Source organism: Colias philodice, chromosome 19, assembly GCF_061535455.1.
Source record: "Colias philodice isolate Cphi_HAF_F1 chromosome 19, ilColPhil1 Martin Lab GWU primary, whole genome shotgun sequence".
NCBI classification, from domain to species: Eukaryota; Metazoa; Arthropoda; class Insecta; order Lepidoptera; family Pieridae; genus Colias; species Colias philodice.
The window spans coordinates 2958637-2977119 of NC_143104.1; the positions used below are offsets into that span (position 1 = coordinate 2958637).

Here is an 18483-nt window from a genome sequence, read left to right on the forward strand (position 1 = left end):
AAATGAAAAGAAAAGAAGACTAAATATTACCAGACGCTTTCCGTGGACCACCCCAAAAAAAATTGTAATCTATGAACTATTTATTCAAATGTCTGGTTTTTATGTAGGACTGGTTAATAACTATATAATGCATATTTCCAAAGTCACTAGTAATAACTAAAATGACTAGAGTATTCCCAAAATTGCCTCAAATCCAATGAAAATCAGCCCACTGACAATAAGATCATCCATCAAGGGTAATCTTTTTACCAAATGCCTTTCTGATCACATACAGCGCAAAGGCGGAATATATTTCAGAAATGTTCTTTTGGTCTTAGTAACGAATATCGATCTTATATGTTTAACTTTGTATAATATTATCTCATTAGATTTAAAAATAGGTATATGCAGATCCGATTGAAGTGTGTTTAAAAAGTATTGTGTGTTAGCTCGCGTAATAATAAATAATTTAATAATAATTATTGTTGTCAAAAATGTCGCTTTTAGAAATTAATTTAAATACACAGCTGGCTATAGGCTACAACGAATATTTGAGACTTAATTATTTATTCTATTTTGACCGAAGATCAAACTAACTCAACGAAATCAAAATCACGTCATCCGTTTTACAGTTGCAATACAACAAACATCGTAAACCATAATAAAAAAAAACCTTATAAAAAACCAATCCATATTTAAATATAAGGGACAGGAACATTTCATGCTTTTTACAAAATTTCCTTTGAACCTTTTTCCAAAGATTATCCTGTAGCCATCCAACAAAAAATTAACTTAGTCAATGCAATTAGTGAATAATTAAATTATCTTTTATTTGATCTCTATAATGAAGCTTATTTATTTACGGCTCTGGAGGCATTTATTATGTAAATCCACGCTTTATCCAAATTGACTTCTACCATGATGCAAAAAAGACAAATCCGTCGTTTTATAGCAAACTTTTGCTCAATATTATTTCACTTGGTTCGAATTCAAAAAGGGTTTTATTTTGTTAGGATGTTTTTAAACTGTTCAGTAGATTTTTAATGTTTTTCTAGCTTCAAATATTGCGTGTTTAAAATAATATAGTCGTTCTCAAAAGAGATAATTTATGTAGGTAATCAAAGTTAATGTTATTTCTTATATTTTAAATGCGAAAGATTTATTCAATATTTTCACGCCTGAACTACAGAGTAATCTTCAACATACGAGTGGATATAGAATATAAAATCCATTGAGATAAACATAGGCTTTTGTCAACAAAACTTGAAGTGTTCGCGAGGAAAGCGCTCGCGCAATTTTAGAACAATATTTTCACTCTTTTAATGCCATTACGCATACTATGCTATATGATATAATTTATTGTATTTTGGATGTGTTTTAGAAGGTACTAACAGCTATATACAATATATTATGTTCATTGTAGCCTTACCCGTATTTACTATTTGTCTCTAACTCTCAAGTGCTTAACTCGTACTAAACCACGCCATTTAAACATTTACCTCTATTTAGACGTAGATATTATATTTCTTTGTAGAAACTGTATATTATTTCATAACAAATAATAGTTTCATAATTATTAATAGTAAAATCATCTTGGATATAAATCTCCAGAACATTTGGATATTTACATATTATATTATTACTCATAAACACGAGACAAACCAATATCACTACATACTATACTATGTACATAGTATAAAACGAAGTCAATTTCTCTGTCTCTTTGTCCCTATGTATGCTTAAATCTTTAAAACTACGCAACGAATTTTGATGCAGTTTTTTTAATAGATAGAGTGATTCGAGAGGAAGGTTTTAGTATAGAATTTATTAGGTTTTATACAAAACGAGCGAAACCGCGGGCGTAAAGCTAGTAACAATATAAAACGTGTAGTTACAATAGTGATTGTTTCCAACGCGTCATAGTACAGGGTTGTGAACCTAATTATGGGCGTTTATTTTGCCGTGAAAACGTGACAGTTCGTTAGTCGCTTCTTACTGGAATACAATGTTTTATTCCTTTATTTTTGGACTGAAGGGTAAATAAACCTTGTAATTGTATAGACGTGTATTAAAGTAAGTAGTTAATAGAGTATAATCCATACTAATATTTTAAATGCGAAAGTAACTCTGTCTGTCTGTCTGTTACTCAATCACGCCTAAACTGCTGAACCAATTTGCATGAAATTTGGTATGGAGATATGTATTTTGATACCCGAGAAAGGACATAGGCTACCTTTTATTGCGAAATATGTAGTATATACCACGGGCGAAGCCGGGGCGGACCTCTAGTATATTATAAAAGTAGCTATGTAATGTTTGGAATTTTGATTTGAAAGCAATGAATTAATCCAGAGACTTTTTATTAATATGGTGACAAAAGCTTGTAGTAAATTATAGTTTTATAATTAACAAGCTTTCGGCCTGCAGCTTCGCCCGCGATTTAAAAAAAAACCCGCATAGTTCGCGTTCCCGTGGGATTTCCAGGATATAACCTATACTATGTGGTAATCCAAGTTACCCTCTATATGTGTGCTAAATTACAGTGTAATCGGTTCAGTAGTATTTGCGTGAAAGAATAACAAACATACATATACATACATCCATCCTCACAAACTTTCGCATTAATACTATTAGTAGGATATTTTATTAAGAGCGATAATCATAGTTCTTTTTGTGATTGTTTCTTAATTGTTTGTTAACTCATTTTATCTAGCAATTATAGACTAAATTATGCGAATGACAAGAACTTAGACTCTATTCTATACCGTATTTACTATTTAGGTAAAAGATTCACACCAAACTGTTTATATAGTACAATTAATTCTATAAAACAATTAAATTGCCTTTTAATGCGTTAACGCAAACGTTCATTGAATATTAAACAAGTATTTTATCGAGATGCGAAACTGTTGTTTCATTAAACAAGGAATTACATCGATAAGTGTGCGATAAAAATTGTTTTATTATACCAATATCGGCCGATTTATTTGTCATCAAATACACAGTTTCAGCGATTTATCGTGTACCAATATAACGGTAATTATGTCTGATTTATGGGGTAATGTTCATTCGTTTATTGGTTATAAAACTACTAGGTGATATAAATATTTTTCGGCTGTACCTTTATAGTTTGTTTTGACCTGGAGACGGGCAGCCGCTGATGGGGTTACGGACGAATTCTACCATACCCGTGGCCCTGTCGTTAATGCGGCTTGACGGAACACAGTGGGGTTTTGGTCGGTAGGAATCCGACATAACCCACGGCCCCTTCCCCGGAGGCAGTGGGTATCTATGCAAGATTTCCCTAAAAAAAGGATACCTTTATAGTTATATATTTTTTCAAGAAACACACAATTCATGTAGATTTTTGTAATAAAAATCTAAATAAAATTGGAACTAGTGAATTGTGTGTTTATTTAAAAAATCTTTACTAATTACTTATTATACAAAGCAGTTTAAAGTAACAATACAAAATATAAATAATATTATAAGATACCTACCTTTATTATAAGATTGCAATTAGTAAGTAAGTAAAGTAGAGTATAGACAAAAATTTCTTCAAGATCAATCCAGCCGTTTCGAATGAATTTGTTACAAACATAAAAACACTGTGACACTTAAATCGGTTTTAATTAACTTCAATTAAGTATTGCAAAAAAACATTGTCATCGAACTGTCGCATTATTGGTAATTGATTAAAAATTAAATCGACATTGACATGGGATAAATTAAATACAACAAGAAAGAAAACCCAATTGCTTGTTTCTTCAGTTACACAATATTATATTCGAAAAGGAAGTGTTTGATAATTATTAAATAAAAAATACGTGTGGCACTCGAGGACTGCCGCGGTAAAGCTATTGCATAGCATCGCTGTGCCGGTTGGAGTGGAGGGCGTTAGGTTTTTTCGTTACGGAATTTTAAATTCGGTCGCCGCGCTCAGTCTGAGATAAAAGCTATGCAGTAGCTTAAAAACAAACGAATAGAAATGGAAATCGATTAAACTTCGATACAGAATATTAATAAATTAACTTGGTAAATTGATTTTGCCCTCATCATTCATAATGCCACACCAATTAAAACGTTCATCAAAGTATGGGTATAAGTAGTTTGATTTCATTTAAATACGACAATCAAATTCAGGCTTTACATAATGAAAGATAATATACTATACCTTCCTGAAGAAAAGAAAAAGTTGAGAATTCCAAAATAATTGTACATACATAAGTAATTTTTTTATTTCTGAAAGAAGAAAAATATCAATAAATACATACCCTTCTAGTCCTAATAATATGTAAAAATTTAAATAGATTCAACTCATTTGTGTGAACTGCTTTGAAAGCGTGTGAAGCTGAACGAATCTGCATGAGATTTGGAATAGGTAGATTATAATTTCAAGTAAGAAAAAATATAGACTTTTTATTTACGTACAATACAAAAATAGGGCAGTATGAACTAGATATTTCTTCCGCCATCCTGGCAATAATTCATAGGAACTGTAAAGCGAGAAAATTATATGTTAAGTATTTCTATTACATATGTAAATACTTAAATGTTAAAAAAAAATTGTTGTATGTTTTTGAATTACAACCTAATAGATGAAGTAGCCAATTTTGATATTATTCATGATTCTTTAAGTTTTTACCCAAATTCAACACTTTCTTTCTCTTCAATATACGGTCTTAAACAGGCTTTATTACATAACAAATTACATGGTAGATATTATAAACAGCAAGCTATGAACTCCCCGAACATACAACGTCTAAATATCTAACCACGCTTTTAGACAATTGTCTCGCTTAAAATTATATTTAGTGCGACGTCACATATCTTTAGATGTACCGTGTCGTGAAAAAGAGCAAGTGAGCGCTGTAGTTCTTGCTTCATGATTCTGGTATTAACACCATGGTAATATGGGTGAGTTTTCTTTGTATTTTACGTGGTTTTAATGCATTTAAACCGTGTGGAGGTGTACACTTTATTCAAGGCAGCATCGCATTAGTTTCAGGCTCTCACCTGCGTTCCTTAGTCGGCAAACATATTTTACAACGCTTTTGATTTGGGAAATTCTATATGAAGCCTTGCAACTGGATGCATTTTAAGATATATAACTGTTATTTGTTTTACGCAGGTGTAGATCTTCATTTTAATACTTGCTAAAATATGGTGCACGGAGTAACTAGATATTTTCTGGGCTATTTATTTTCTGTGTAAGTTTCCTGTGCAATTTTTTATTCGTTAATTAAGTTAATTAATATTATTCTTCCGTTTAAATATTCTTCTTTTATCTATTCTCTTAATTAATTACATGCCTTCGTTATCACGAAATTAACATCCCTCCTAAGTCCTTAGTGCTAGACCAATAGATAAGTAAAAAGGTAGATAGATTAGGAGTGGTACACCAAATGTGGCTTATAAGTCAGAAGTATTTTACATTTATCTCTTTTTCGCTCGCAATAAATGGATAATTCCATCTTGCTTTGACGAGTGACGTTTTTGAAGATCGAATGTTATGTTGGTAACCTTTTTATACATTTTTACGTTATCATTGGCTGGCTCTAAAGAAAAGTTTGCGAATTCCGTATATTACAATTTAATTCCCGTATTCATTTTCCAGTCGAAGTAATCATTGACAATACTATAGCTTTAGATTAACAATAGCTGAAGTGAATTGTGAAATTCATTGACTGGACCTGACTGGACCACGAAACCTTTGTTCACGCTGATGTCACTTAGTACACTTTCTGTCACGTTATTTTGTAGATTCCACTTCATACAAAAGAGTATATTTTTCATTAAATATTATTATATTCGATTTTTGAACTATTTTAAAGTATGTATTCAAATGCATCGTATAAACAAAAATACAAATGAAATATCCTACCTCTACTTATATAAATACGACAATAGGCATGACGACAGTATCCATAAATGATCGTATTAGTGTTTTTAAGGGAAAATGTATGATAAATAAATTAAATATATTGACTTAGAAATCTTAAAAACGTTAAGATTAATGAGATTATCAATAAAATAAAACATTGAAATTCTGCAGTTGGCCATTTTGACTAAAACACGCGTGACGTCACGAAGTAAACAACTCACGTCAGATGTGTTTAGTCGTTATGAATATGTTGAGAATACGCATTTTTATTTATTTTCTATTGTTTCACGTATGCTTTATCAACTCAGAAAAGAAATATAATTGCGAATTCACGAATACATGGTTCGGGGTTCTCCGCGATAACTTTATACAATCATTTCTTATTATTTTCTCGCTTGAAATAATTACTAACACATTTTTGAGCATTAATTTTATGTGGATTCAAACTGCAATACTGCACACCACTTATAAACTTTGTAATTCGTTTCTATAACACATATTAAATAAATATTTTTTTTAATTTTCTTCGCAATGCGTACAAATAATTACGTATTTACTAAAGAGTGACGTCACGTCTACGCCATGACACCTGCGAGCTGTTTTGGCACAGTTAATAAATATTTTTTGAAAAAAGGCTTTTATCTTCGTCAAATTCAAGTATATTACCGAAATATAGGGTTTTTCTTGTATAGTAAACGTATACACACATTATGGAAGAGGATTTCAAAATCTTTCGTCATGCCTATAATTAGTTAGGTACTTACAAGCTATACGACAGAAGAAAAACAGGGCAAACTTTAAAGTTCCTGATTATTATTAGACGAATAAAATATTGGAATAATTTTAAAGAATAGAAAAATATCATGATACAGGATTCGAATTCGCGTCTTTTCGCCGTACCGTGGCATATAGTCGCTTTTTAAATTATAAAAACACGAAATTAAATGTTAACGAGCTAAGAATTAACACATCAAGACCTTATTAAAAAGAAGAAAACAATAATGAACGTAAAATAGGAATTGCAAAAGCATTTTAGCATTATTTCCCTTTATCTTAAGTTCGAGTAACTGCTAAATAAATTTACGAAGCTTAGCTCTTAATTCTCCGGGAAATGCGTCCATTTCCTACTTTTAAAATATTTAATTCAAATAAGAACTGGAAAGTATCAGGCTTATTATTAATAGCGAATATAGAATTGTTATAATTTATGTTATTCATGTAATAATGCTATTCAGAATTACCTTCACTACATATTTATAGTACCTATTTAAAACAAAGTCGCTTTCTCTGTCCCTATGTCCCTTTGTATGCTTAAATCTTTGAAACTACGCAACGGATTTTGATGCGGTTTTTTTAATAGATAGAGTGATTCAAGAGGAAGGGTTAGTATAAAATTTATTAGGTATTAGACAAAGCGGGCGAAGCCGCGGGCGGTTAGCTAGTAAATAATAAACCAATAAACAACCTAATTTTAAAGGATTACATATTTTATACCATTAGATTACATTGCATTCGTAGAAATTTGATACGGTTATTTTCTACACAAATTGCTGCTTCCAAGAAATACATATTATCTTGAATCCCGCATGGTACAGACCAACTACAATGAATAATTGCTTATACGAATATTTAGGTATATGTTATTGTTTATAATTATTTATTCTTTATTTTCCAACTAAATTATGCTATCTTGCACTTTCTGTTTCCGGCAAACCCTACATGATTTGGATGTGACTTATATACAGATACAATATTAATGAAATATGTTTATTGTTTAACTTCAACTTACATTCAGGTAGCACGCAAACGAAGCCATGTGCTAAAACTACTATTAATCGATCTACCTCGGTACAAATAAATCTATTTTCTTTCCTTCATTCTCTTCACAAATCCCGCCAACGAAGCAATGCAAACATCGACTCATCGATATAAAAACTTCATCGAATTTTTCGAGCGTAACTTGAAATTATTTTACGAATAATTAAAAATGTTTTATAATTGAGCCTCGCTCGGCAATTCAGTTTTGTTCAAATTAGATGGGGTGAGTCGGGGAAGTGACACGACCTTTTTAAATTTTTATGAAACCGTCAAGCAAATGGCGACTTTTGTAACTAAGTCAAATTTACGATTCAGCTAAAATGTATATTTTATACCTACTCAAAGAACTGGTTGTAATTAAAATAATGGGCAAAACAAATTGATCTTAACTAATTTAATTCAGTCAAATACGCTTAAGTTAAAAAATTTCAGGGTTCTTGAACTCCTGATCGATAAACAACTAGAATTTTCAATTTGACATATTAATCCCATCACCATTACTCGAATTGTCATGATGATGCTGACATATCGTAGAAATAATAGCTGTTGTAGAATATGAAGTATGCTGGTAACTTAGGTACGTAACGAGATAATACCCGTGGCCCCATCATTAAAGCGGCTCGACGGAACACAGTGGGGTTTTAGTCGGTAAGAATCCGACATAACCCACGGCTCCTTCCCCGGGGGCAGTGGGTATCTTTGGAAGATTTCCCCACTATAAAAAAAGGTACGTTACGGATGGGTAATGTTTTGCTTCAACCATCATAAATGGTTTATTTGAAGTAATATTCTTACAATAGAATGGTTCAACTGGATGAAAGTCTTCTATGATCCTTTACCAGCCTTACCTTTTATAATAATAGAATTATCGTATTATACAATCTGATAAAACTTTAAACACATACGAATAAAACACCAAATCAAACATTCGATAGGTCGCATGAAATTTCCAAACGCGCTAAGGGGGCGCATAAAGCAAAATAACCAATCTTCTATTAGATGATACGTGTAATATGCAAGACCAAATCTAAAAAATAAAATATGTATCAAACTAGATGATATGTTCAACGATTCTGTTTAATCAAAAACATAAAATATTAAAATTTACTCGATAAAAAAAAATCACCAAGTTAGCTCTAATTTTCACACTTTTACGTTTTCTACTTGACATGGTAATACTTATTATGATTTTTTTTTCATAAACAATTATATTAAAACATTTGCAAGATATTTGTCAGAGAATTTTGTGTAATTACTTTTAGTTTTGGTTTTATCTGCGATAAACCACTTTTGGCGCTCTTTTTTTCTCGAGATAAACGTTTGATTTTGTCACGATAAAAGTGGTTTATCGCAGATAAAACCAAAACTAAAAGTAATTAAACAAAATGCTCTGACAAATATCTTGCAAATGTTTTAATATAATTGTTTATGAAAAAAAAAATCATAATAAGTATTACCATGTCAAGTAGAAAACGTAAAGGTGTGAAAATTAGAGCTAACTTGGTGATTTTTTTTTATCGAGTAAATTTTAATATTTTATGTTTTTGATTAAACAGAATCGTTGAACATATCATCTAGTTTGATATATATTTTATTTTTTAGATTTGGTCTTGCATATTACACGTATCATCTAATAGAAGATTGGTTATTTTGCTTTATGCGCCCCCTTAAGACCTCATCAAATTATTGTGTCTAGACAAAAACAATATTGCTTTTATTCTGCGCGATCTTCGATACATTGCATTAATAAAAAAGAACTCCTTTTTATTACACTCATATTTTAAACATTATATTTTGATTTTAAAGATTTATATAACTTTCTTTTACTTACTTCGAAACTGCCCTATTAAGTAGGAAGGAATAAAAAAACCCGCATGGAGTAGAATTATCACATTTTAATTTTCTTTTTCATGTAAAATATACATAATATTATACTCTTTATAGTTTATACCAACGCGACGGCATATCAAAAAAACGGCGCTGTTTAATCAAGAGCCTAGACTTTTAATTAAACAGCTGAATTAACCAGTTTGCTGCCAAATATGCGAGATAATTCGTGATCAAGAGCTTCGCAAATCATTTTAACCAATGCTTATGAATAATAATTGAAATTTCTGAATATTGAAATGAAATTAATACATTAGGATTATCTATAAAACATTTCGACTAGGTTTCAAAAGCTAGCTTAAAAAGCACCTTTGAATCAACAATAATTTATTGTTGTACTAGCGGTCCGCCCCGGCTTCGCCCGTGGTACATATTTACGTTTTCTCTACATAAGAACCATCCTCGTACTTCAAGAAATATAATAAAAAAAGAATTATCGAAATCGCTTCAGCCGTTCTCAAGTTATGCGCTTACCAACCACCAGATAATTACCAGACTCCTGAGACCGATACTCCGCTCGATTTAAACTACAAAGGTATAAGTGAAGAAAACATAATATTATGTATATTGTTTAGCTTAGGTACTATCTACACTTTAAAGTTGACTTTTTTTCATTAACTAATACTATATTACTACTTATATTACATTTTAATAAAGTCCAATTAATAATTGACATAATAACAACTTAACTATCCCTTTACACGCGTTTACATGCAAACATCAAATTCATTAAATATTACGGACTAGAATTTATTATTTGACATCTGTGTAAACACAGATATCTCAGAGGAGCGATATTATTTAATATTTATAAGCCCGGACTCATGAGAACGGTGTAACTCGATATTTGTGTAAAATATAAGAGATATTTTTTTATTTGCGCTATGATTTATTCGTTTTTGTGCGAATACTTTTGACACAGATAACTTTAAATAATAATGTTAGACGTAACTTTTGATTTAATATTTTTGTGGATGAGAAGTTGTCAATATAGTTGTCACTGTTTCCTGTCCGAACATGCTTAGCTGTCGCATACTATAAATTGCCACGTTCCTTTGTCTCGTGGCGCATTCGTACGAATCGTGCCTAGGGGCTCTGACGCTGTTTATACGACGTTCGACCCAACTACCCTCACTTTACTAATAGTCGTTGACTAGCTGCGTTTTGTTATCAACTACCTACATCAATTAGGTAGCTGTGTAGAATCGCAGTACATTCTTATTACATTCAAACTAATATTTAACCCTCTCGCATATTTTATTTCTTACATCAGAAGCGGGATAGAATTCAAGCCCATACTTTTTAAATGTGTTTAAGTTTACGTAGTTTTGTAACGGCATACTGGCGTTAGTGTTTTTTCGTGCGTTGTGTAAAGTAAAAGTTTGTTACGTGGATTATTGCAACGGGAATGTAGTTCATCGAAGGAGTTGTGTGTAGTGATCCAAATCGCTAGTCGAACCCTGGCGTTGAGGTATTGTCTAGTCGCTGACGTATCGTAGTGATGTATTTCACTAGTCGAACGAGCGTAGATATACCAAGATACGCGAAGGGAGTGTAGGCACTGTCATGTGGATGTGGTTATTGTTCTGTCAGGTCAGTCTGGCCGAGGCAGGATGGTTGTGTAATCCCGAGATGAACTACCGTAGTGTTTTAATACGAGAAAAGGCGTACGAGGACGTACGATTGTCAGTATGGCCGTGTTAGACGTAACTTTTGATTTAATATTTTTGTGGATGAGAAGTTGTCAATATAGTTGTCACTGTTTCCTGTCCGAACATGCTTAGCTGTCGCATACTATAAATTGCCACGTTCCTTTGTCTCGTGGCGCATTCGTACGAATCGTGCCTAGGGGCTCTGACGCTGTTTATACGACGTTCGACCCAACTACCCTCACTTTACTAATAGTCGTTGACTAGCTGCGTTTTGTTATCAACTACCTACATCAATTAGGTAGCTGTGTAGAATCGCAGTACATTCTTATTACATTCAAACTAATATTTAACCCTCTCGCATATTTTATTTCTTACAATAATGTTATTTTTCAGTTAATTAAAGATCATCATATAGTTCCTCAAGCTATTTCATGATATTTAGATTATCCTCAACATAATGATATGCTGTAATATAGGCGTTTATTAAAAAATATATTTTCCTAGCTGTGCCCTGCGGTTTTACCCGCATTGCTCCGCTCCTGTTGGTCTTAGCGTGATAATATTATATAGCCTATAGCCTTCCTCGATAAATAGGCTATCTAACACTGAAAGATTTTTTAAATCAAACCAGTCGTTCCTGAGATTAGCACGTTCAAATAAACTCTTCAGCTTTATAATCACAAAATATATTCAATTAAATAATAAAGAGAAAATCATCTTCATGCCAGAAATTAGTAAAGGCACCATGGTGTACCTAATGTAATAAGTACTAAGAGAAGCGAAAGGTCTCTGGTGCAATAACAGTTTTAATTACGTTAAAAATTACAGAAACTTCCGTATCTTGCCACTCCATTTTGTTTTTACTGTTATTTTTATGTTGTGCCATGGCGAATATTATTTGATATTTCTATTCATTTTCTGGTATGTGTAATTGAGAACATGTTTAATGATTTTAAAATTAAAGAGGTAATTTTACTGCTTTCTTTATGAGACTCAGCAGGTATAATCTACGCCTTTTTCATTTTGTTCATAACTAATATCCAACAAAAAGTACTAGGTACCATATTGCCATAATAAAAAGTAAGTGTAACCATTTTAGTTTTAAAGAAGTACTGTCTTCTGTCTAGGTATACTAAGGAAACTATTAATAAATGCCAATGCAAATGCAAATTGCAATAATTAGGTACCCATAATCATTGATACATGATAATCATAAGTATACAGTATAAAATAATTGAGTTACTAAGTGATAATTATCTACATTTTCCGCAACTTTAATTAACTGAAAAGAAGCTCCTGAAAATAATTATATCAGACTACCCTTACGAAAATGATTATACGTTAAATTCCTTAACGATATCTCTGAGAGAATGAACTGACCTTTCAAACAAAAGTTCAAAAGGGATCGTTCTATAAAAATCATTCACATTCAACAAGTTACAAAAAAGGTAAAATTAAGGTTTTATTTACAGTATAAAAACAGCGTGGATAAATGTTTGTTAGTCTATCCCACAGCAAGGATTGGATCGAGATTTATTTTAGCAATTTTTTTAATACGAGAACCACGCGCACACGTGTTTATTAATTGTATGTAGTAAACATCACTCATAATCTGAATTAACCCACGTCTTTACATATTATGTGAATAGCTAAACATGCTGTAATAATGTATTTTAACACTTGTATACCATATTTACTTGCAAATAAACGATTTATTTATTTGTTTTATTAATTTTTGTATGATGAGTGAATCCACTGCCTAAATCTATAAGATAAGTAGTAAACATGACAACTGTAATAAATTCTCCGCGGATTCTCCATCAAGAAACAATCAACTGGCAAACTTTGAGTTATCTGAAATTAACAGACGTTCTAAAGCGTCCAAAGTTAATCCAATCGGAGTTGGCAAGTAACACAATGGAAAGATTAGGGGAATTCTTCAGAGGCAAATACATTGTCCAACTTGGCAATTTTCAAAGTAAATCCCGAATCGCAAAGTAAACTGTGAAAATTAATACAAGAAATTGTTAACTTACATCGGATATTGTGTGACTCAAATAATGGGTTTTGTTGGAAATGTTTAAATGCTTAGCGTATTCCATGGGTATTCACGGATTGCTTCTGTTTTCATTTCGAAATTGAAATGTAAGAACGTGATGTTTTGTGCTGTTACGTTATATCACAGTATTACCATATTTCCTACAGTATGGCGACGAATGTACTTGTGCAGAGAAACGGAGGGGAACTGGCGGGGGGTCGGGCGACGCGGGCCGCTTAATGCAAACACGCTGAGTTTGCATTAACTATCGCGAAAGGACGACGCAGTCGTATTTTTTGTGTAATAATTTTATTATACATAGGTACTTACCTATTCTATTATGGCGCGCAAAAACTGTTCCGTTTACGGATGTTAATCTACATTGAAATCCCAGAAGGAAACAATATTTCAGAAAGATTGTATTAATTGTATCTGTTGAATTAAAATCAAAGCTATGTAAATGTTGTCCTCATTATTTTCTAATCAGATTGTACATCCCAATGCGAATGCATTACTTAGTTAAATGTTATAATATACAATTAAGAACACCCAAAAATAGTTTCCACATAAATATTTAGCAGTGCAATATCTATAATTATATATTTATGAACAAATAATTACATCAGATTTAATAATCGCAATTATTTTGAATGTACATAATATGAATAAATGATTTCATCATAATATAAATAATCACAATTGTTTTATTTCCCATTTGTTGCAACCCTAGCGTATTTTCGTGTGGCAGCGTAAGTACCTACGCTGGCGGCGGCATCGCGCGACATCAAAGGCGATTCCTTACTGTAGGAAATAACATTGTAATACTGTGGTTATATTATGTACCAATGCATTTGATTTGATACCTATTTTAGATTGGAGTGTTAGATTAGGTTCTATTTAAGGTCTGTAATGAAAGCAATTAAATATATTTAACTTTTTAGAATCCTATGCATGCTTGTTCCTCTGATAAAGTTAAGTCAATAAATTTGTATTTTCATTCATCACATTTAATCAACCGTTTTAACTAGTACCAGACAATTTCGAAAAAAACAATCGAATATTGTAATTGGAATCCTATTAGATAACTAGCAAACCGGGCGACCTCCGTTTCGCCACCAGAGACACCTTTTCTTTGCTAAAAACCTCACGGAGGCCGAGACCTTTCCAACGAATGCAAAACCGTGGAAATGGGTTCGTGCGTTCTGCAGTTATAGCGTCAGGAAGGAAAACCCGACTTATTTTTATATACATAGTAGATTGTGCATTAATTTCGAGAGAGCAAAACTTAAGCATACTGTTTTAATGCCATAATGGTGAGACATACATCTCTCAGAACAAAACCAAAAAGCATAAAACTATTCAGTGACCGCTGCGAGCAATAAATTGCTAGAAACAGAATCTTACGCGCCAAAAAGCAAATCTTCCCGCCATTACTAGAAAATTAAGTTAAAAGCTAGCAAGAAATTTGGCACGTTACGGCTGATAGCCATCTAATGGTCTTCTTGTTACACTGTAATTGTTTTTGTTAATTCCACTTGAAATTGGTCTGGTTTAAATATAGTTTTATTTACCCTGGGTTTTGTTTTTGATTGAATATTCACAATTTTTTTGGACATACAGCCTGTAGCCTAATAGCTTGATCCAAAAAGAAGGCCTAAATTAAAAGGTGTTTAAGAGCAATATCTTGCTGGAGATTCGGAAGCTCTATGTGGCTATAATTTAGGGAAGTACCTGTGGTGTGGCATATTGATCTCTATAGAAGATGCAAGATTTAAGATTTTTTTGTTTGTTTTACAATTTTAAACATATTATCTACTTAACCGCTCTTAAAAATTAGTTTACCGTTGAAAAGCTTCTTAACAGGGCAACAAAGGCTATATTCTTATCCCGTTTTTAACCGGGTGAAGTCGAGATAGTTTGCTGGCTAGTAATTACTAATTAATATATAGATAGGAAAGTAGTTTCCAATACAAGTTTGTTCTGTTATCTGTCCTATCAACAAACAATCAAACCTCAAAGTATTCACAACTTAGTACCTACAGTATGTACTTATACGGAAGACAGAAGAGAATTATAAACAATGCTGCTTGACATATAAACCTTATCATCACAATAATATATTATTGTCCCTTGTGATCTATGTATTCCTGAAAGTTATTAAATTATGTTGTTACTATTCTTTGTAATATTGAAACGATATTAAAATGTAAAACTTTCTATCTACTTATAATTATGTTATTAACAAAAGTAAAGTCTTTGCTCTGTAGAAATAAATCTACAGAGCACAGACTCCTGAAAATAGATATTTTTCTGAGGATAAATCTTACTTCAACGTCTAATGTTTTATATCTACATGGTTCAAAATCTATTTCAAAATTCAAAATGCGAGGGTAGTTTAACAATAATATAAAATAGGCAACCAAATCACATAATACTTCTATCAATGCTTATTACTTTATCATTCCGTACCTCCTAAACCACTATTCTCATGCAAAAACTTCTCTAAAACTAGTTAGTTCACACAGATTCTATCACATGTATTTATCATACGATAAGCCGCGTGGCTACAATAGCGAAGTCAATTTAAAGTTTGGGAGCTAATTTATGTTAGTTGCGATACCGCTTCAGTATGGTTTAAACTATGTACAAACATAATTTGAGTGCTTTATTCCTGTAGTACTTTGATGGGTTTAAGCTGCTTTTGTTTGATTTTTCTATACTAATACTAGCGGTCCGCCCCGGCTTCGCCCGTGGTACATATGAAAAACAAAAATGTTGGCCGATTCTCAGACTTACCCGATATGCACAGAAAATTTCATGAGAATCGGTCCACCCGTTTCGGAGGAGTATGCAGACTAACATTGTGACACGAGAATTTTATATATAAGATTAAGAAGATTATAAAGAGGAAAGGTTTGTAATTATGTATGTATGGTTTTCACGCATAAACTACTGGTCCGATTTCAAAAATTCTTTCACCATTAGAAAGCTGCATCTTCACTGAACAACATAGGCTATATTGCATTTAAAAAAATTAGAGATCCTTACCAAAAATGCAATAATGTAACGAAAGGTGTAAAAAATTCCTTAATAAAAATTCTGTCATCGCGTGCACTGCGGAATCTATTCCTTGAAGTACGAGGATGGTTCTTATGAAAAAAAAACGTAAACATGTAACTAGGTACCACGGGCGAAGCCGGGGCGGACCGCTAGTATTATAATAAAATCTATAGATATGTACTATATTTTATGCATGAAAATATTGCATCATTTGTTGATTAAGTTTTAAAAACACGATGAACAATACCGGAAATAGATTCACTTTCGCATTTGTATGGTAGTAATTATTAATAGATAGTTCATAATTAAGTAGACAAATTAATTTTATAATATTTAGTATTTCCCTCATTCCTGTTTGAGTAAAGTAAATAGGTACCAGTATCAAAAACCAACTAATCATTTTAACAGTCTCAGAAAGTTATAATTAGCCTCCTATCACACCGTACAGAACAACAAAACCATGGACATACCACACAGTTCCAAACTATTCTAAAAATAGATTCTATTCCGGAAGCTCCTGAGGCGACACTGCGTTCGTCCGCAAAATGACAGGCTGACCACATTCACACCGTAACGTAATAGCTAAAAGGCTCTAAATATTATATTTAATTTTTTAAATCATCGTTATTTTATTCAAATTCAAAAATAATGGAACTTGAACAAACAAGAGAAAACAGCACATATGAGGGAAAAACCAAACATACAAACTAAATCGGTTTGTATTAAGAAGGGATATCTCCCAGGCAATTGGAAACTAACATAATATTTTGATTATTTTTTTGAAACTCTACATAAATACAGTTTTTTTAACCATAAAATACGGAGTATGATGAAAGGCGGGTGTCACGGTATAGCTGCTTGTTTTATTCCTTTGGTTAAATTCGTAAAAAAACAACTAAATCATTATTCTCATATTAATTGATGAATAGAATATGTTCAATATAGACTAAATCCGAGAGTGGCTTAAACTCAGAAAATATCCATCCCAAAATAGTATTTATTAGATTTACAGAATCAATGTATTTCACGCTAAAAGATGTATCTCACGTGCAAGGTATAGAGGTGAGAGGGGAAATCTAATACATATATCGAATTGTAGCCATTCCGAGGCATTCGAGGCGCGAATATTTTAAGGTTTCATAAAATTGAACACTTCATAGTTATCGCGGATATTATAGCGGATTCTAAATAATCCGGGTTGAGTGATTTTGCGTTTTAGAGGCTATGGCTTCTGCTAATATGGGTGTTATGTTAATTTTAGCTGATGAAGACGGTAATCCGTAATAGAATATTGGATGATCTATGTACTTTCCATATTTGAAAATTTAAAAAAAAATGTGTGCGTGTACTAGTGTACACACGTAAGAAGTGAAACTTCTTTATGACCTTATTTTTCAAAAAATAATTTACTATATATGCAACTTTGAAGAAATACGTCAATCACGCGTGTAAGGGATAAAAACAAGATGGCGCGTAACGGAAAAATGTTACACAAAATTTTTTTCCAACCCCGATAAAGAAGTTTCACTTCAAAAATATAGTGAAATATTACGTATTAAATACATAGGTATCGTGTTTTATTAAAGTATGGATAATTTTCAATGTTTATTTTTCAGATATGAATCAAGACGGAAGTAATAAACCGAATAGGTAGGTAGCGTAAGTTAAAATTTAAAGTGACTCCCTTGACTTAGGAAATTCTATATTACCAGTATTTAAATAGAATCATAGATAAAGTGATATTACTCGTAATTTCATGAACTAATTTTTTTATGTAGATTGTAGAAGCATTTCAATATAAAACTAAATAAAATAAAATTACAATACAGTGTGACCACGATGCACACAGCACAACGTCTGTCCGTCTGTCACATGCTATCTGAAGTTAGTTTTTGCGACTCGTTTATTTTTAGAATTCCGGTGTAAAAATATTACAAATTCGTATGCAAATGTTTTCTAGATACAATTAATTCGGTTAATTCGTGAAAGTTGAGTTGTCCTGGGTTTGAACCCCGTTACAGAACAAACTGTTACATAATATTATGTATGATGTAATAAAACGGACTTTCACAACTTGATCCGAGTCTTTGATAGTCTATTTAAAACTAATAATTATAATAATTTGTTGTCTTATTTTTTTATATTTTTAGTGCAGCAAAATTATT

The 18483-nt window shown here is 31.9% G+C and overlaps 1 protein-coding gene across 1 annotated transcript in view; it reads right to left on the minus strand.

Moving 5' to 3' along the window:
• Positions 1 to 18483, minus strand: part of LOC149479829 (uncharacterized) — a 63966-nt gene that overhangs the window by 37857 nt on the left and 7626 nt on the right. The window lies entirely within an intron of this gene.